The following is a 4,285-nucleotide window of genomic DNA, read 5'->3' as shown; positions in this document are numbered from 1 at the left end:
TTACCCACTGAGCCATCTCACTGGCCTCGGTTTTTTTTTTTTTTTTTTTTTTTTGAGGCAATGCTCACATACCTTGGGCTAGTGCTGACTTTTTGATACTCCTGCCTCAGCTTCCTGAGTACTGGGGTGACAGGTGCACTACCACACCTGGCAGGACTCTCCATTTTAAATAAGAGCCCAGGTTTTTGTATTTTTTTTTTCTGTTTCCACTGGGAAAAGAGGGCATCTGGCCCTGCCTCAGACCCCTGGGAGAACAGTTCTGCTGGGGACAAACCTCGGCTGTGCTGATGCCAGGTCCGGAGTTCTGGTGGGACAGATACCTGCTTATGGCTACAGGTGAACTCGGCAGCAGAAGCTAGCATGACCTTGTCACCTTGGGCTCCCTCCAATTCTGCCCTGGGAAGGCTGTCATCAGTTCCACATTCCACTTCCAACATGAATGAGCCGCACCACCAGGCTGGTGTCTGGACCGCTCCCATCTTGGAATTGTGATTTGGATGACAGCATTAGGACCCATTGCTGAGGCCGTGGCGCTGGGCATGTAGGTCTCATGTAAGAATCCCCTCAGCAGAAGCTTAAGAGATGGCTCTCAAGACCAGTTGTTGCAGAGGACCTGGGTTCAGTTCCTAATACCCACATGGTCGCTCACAGCCATCTGTCTAGTTCCAGGTGATCGACGTATTCTCTTGAACTCTGCAGGCACCAGGCATGCATGTGAACATACAGAGGTGCAAAGCATTCATATACATAAAATTAAAAAAGAACCTGACCAGCAAGTTGAGGAATACCCCCCACTTAGGGGTTTAAATCATGGGAGAGCAGGCTTGGGTTAGGGGACAGAGGCACAGCTAGAGATGGCTCCCTTTGCTTAATATCCAGTTTACATGGAGCTCTTTGTCCTAATCAGAGCCATGTCTTGGTTCAACCCTTGGAGACATCCAAGGGTTCAATGGCTGCTGGGTCCCTACACTAGCTCTTCTCCCTGGCTGGATGCTGAGGCAGAGGCAGAGCAGGACACTGGCATTGGGGGAAGGGTACTTGGGGAGCAGGGAGAGTCCTAGTCCCACAGAGTTGGGATTACTTGTACGGACACAGAAACAAATGCAGGTACTTCACACCATCGGGATGGCCTGCTATGGGAATTTGCGGGTGCATACCACATTTCTGCCTCAAGTAATCTGTGCTCTACACAGTTCTTCTGAAGGGAGCCCTTTCTTCCCAATCTTAATCCCAAAGAAAGCCAATTTAGAACAAACACAAATGCAGGCAGGTAAGACAAGCTACCCTAGACTGGATCATGCTCTGGGTGGCTTCCGGGTCCACATGCATCAGCAGCACCCCCACACCTGCTGAGGCATGGGGGCTTGAGGACTGAATGACAGTCAGCTGGACTAGGACTCAGTTTACAGCCATTCCACTCACGGCAGGCCTTTTCCTGTGCCCCCACAGAGGCTCAGCAGCTTTTCTGGTTCATCTTGAGCCCAGGGTCAGTTCCCAGAACTCCCTAGGGGTCCCCAGACCTCTCCATTATTTTGTGCTCTAGTACTTTGGGAGGAGGTAGAGGGTGAGGTGAGAAGATGAAGGTTGGAACCAGCCTGCAGCCTGCAATCCCCCAGCCCTCTGCAAACATGGAAGGCTGAGGAGCCAAGGCTGTGCCAAGGAGGGAGCCCTGAGCACTAGGAGACTGAGACCAGCCACAGAGCTCTTCAAGCAATATGAGGCCTGGAGTGTGCTGAAGTGGGGACAGCAACAGTGGCACGGACAGTGGCTATCTTCTCCCAGGAAAGAGTGTGCCTAGGACTAAGCTGAGGCTGGGAAGAGAGGCTAGGGAGAAGCGATCTTTATAGCTTGGATGTGTGGACTTCAGGTCTCACTCACCTCCATGGCCCCAATCCCCAAATGAGGTCTGGTCCTAGAGTTAAAGCAACTCTTCCCCTGGTTTCTTGTGGATGCCCACAGAACCAACCTCAGTCATAAGCTGTATCCTTCTCCCTGGAGGCCTTGATCTAGAAGTCAAGATGTGGTGGCCAATGTCCCCCCACCTCTCACAGAGGGCATGGGGTGGGGATGGGGGGGAGGATCAGGCCAGTCTCCTCAGCTCTTGCCATTTCTCTACTATAGGGTCTATCTTTACATGACCTTTCTGCCCTTGTCTCCTGTGCCCAGGAAGACACAGCTTTTCTATTAGGACATCCTCATTGAATTTGGAACCTATCCTTAACCTGGTACAATGTGTCTTTATTCTGACCTTCATTATATCTGTAGAGACCCTATTTCTAAATAAGGTTAACATTTAGAGGCTTCAGGTGGATAATGGCCTTTAGGGGCTGTTATTTAATCCAGCATGGTCTTAAATAACATGGGCCACAGCAAGGAGACAGCTGGAGCTAGGGAAGCAAGGTTCAGGGCTTTCTGTGGTTCCGGTCCCTGCTTTCCAGCTAGAAAGGGCTGCTTTTACAGATAAGGAAACGGAAGCTTGGAAGGATTGAACACATGACCCAGGTCACACACCCAGTCAGAGCTGAGACAAGGCACCTAGGTGACCATGGGTCCTGGAGCACCCCTGTAGCAAGTAGGGATGTGCTGTGTTCCAAGCCAGGCTTCTTTGCTTTCTGGCTAAAGGGATGGATGACTTCCTCGCAACCCAGAGAATTATGATTCATTTGGTAGCCTGCCCTAAGAAACCCAGGTTGGGGGTGGGGTGATGGGGTGTGGAGGGCTAGTGAATTCCCCAGGAATCCTGCTCGCTCGCCCTCCCAAGCCTCCCAGCACAGTGGGGTAGCCAGAGAAATACGCCCAAAAAGGTGGGTAAGGCCCGGGGAACAGCTCCCCAGCTCATGGCGGGCAAATGCTCGAGGTGGGAGACCCAAGGCCAGGAATTTTCTGCCTAGAGTTTTCAGCACCTTGGACCAGACTGGAGGATCTATTTACTGACTCCACAGACCTGGCTGTAGGCTCTGCGTGGGGGCTCGGCTTAGCCCAGGTCCCGACATCCGATGCCAAGGAAAGGAGAGCCGGCCTTCGCCCCCAGGACGTCAGAGGACGCCATCTAGAAATGGGAATTGCGTGTCTCGTCCCAGGCCTCGGTTTCTCTGTCTGCACAAGGCGAGCCCTGCATCCGAAGCACTGGAAGGGGTTGGTGCCCGCCTCCCCCTCCCCCAACTGCATCCCGGTGCCAATCAAAAGCTAGGGTGGTGGCAGTCCTTGAGCCCTGCCCCTGCCCGCGGGTTTGCATTTTCTCGGTTCCAGGGCCCGAGGTGCCCGCTGACAGGGCGAGCTGACTGGGTGACAGACCTGGCTGACGGATCTTGGGGAGAAGGCTTGTTTCTCCCATCATCCTCGCCCTAGGCGGACCCGCCGCCTCAAAAACGCAGGTGCTCGCCCACTGTGAGCTCACCGCCTTCTCAGCAGCCCCTCGGGAGGGTATTATTACCCGCATCTTCCCCGGGAGGCACCTAGGGCTCAGAGAGAAATAGCGACTCGCTCAAGGTCACACAGCTGGGCTCGGGCAGATCAGAGGGAAGCCCGGCGCCAGTAGTTCTTCTAGGCCCATCGCAGCCTCCTTGCCATCACGTTCGTGAATAAAGCACCGAGGCCCAATGCCCGGCTTTGCCCAGAAACAAGGCTCCGGGCTAATCTGAGGGAACAAAAGCGCCCAAAATTCCATCCCGGGTTTTCCACTACTCCGATTCCTACCGACCAATCCGCTAGCGATGGTCGCCAGGGGGCGGGTGCAGGTGGGCCCGACGTGATCGACAGTCCTTCTCAGAGGCGGGGCCTAGGATTCAACCAATCCTGCGGAGGTGCTGGACCGAGCCCGCGAGCAGGACAGGCGGCCGGACCAATCGGCGTGGGTGGGCGGGCCCGGACAGCCCGGGCTGTCGCGAGAGGCGGCCACCCCGCCCACTCCGCTGGCCGCGGCCGCCCGTGCTCGCGAGCGCGCTCTGCTCAGCTCCGACGGCCCGGGCCGCGATCCGTCCGCGGGTCCGGTTGGATCCCTCCGCCGCGCCAGGCCCGTCCGGGCGCCGCGCCCAGCCTCGCAGCGGGTAACGGCCGGCCTGGGCGCAAGCGCAGGAGGCGGCATGGCCCGGGCGGCTCCGTCGGGGGGCGGCCCGCACTGACAGACCCTGCGGCGCGCGGGGAGATGGGGGCGGCCGCCTCCCGGGCGACGACGACGACGACGAGGAGCGGCCGCCGCCGCTGCCGCGCACCGGCCGCCGCTGGGGACGGGCGCGGGCAGGGCGCCTCCCCGTGAGCGGCGGCCCCGAGGCCGCTCGCCGCCCCT

Source organism: Psammomys obesus, unplaced genomic scaffold, assembly GCF_907164565.1.
Source record: "Psammomys obesus unplaced genomic scaffold, mPsaObe1.curated_primary_1811, whole genome shotgun sequence".
NCBI classification, from domain to species: Eukaryota; Metazoa; Chordata; class Mammalia; order Rodentia; family Muridae; genus Psammomys; species Psammomys obesus.
This window is presented reverse-complemented; position numbering follows the sequence as displayed.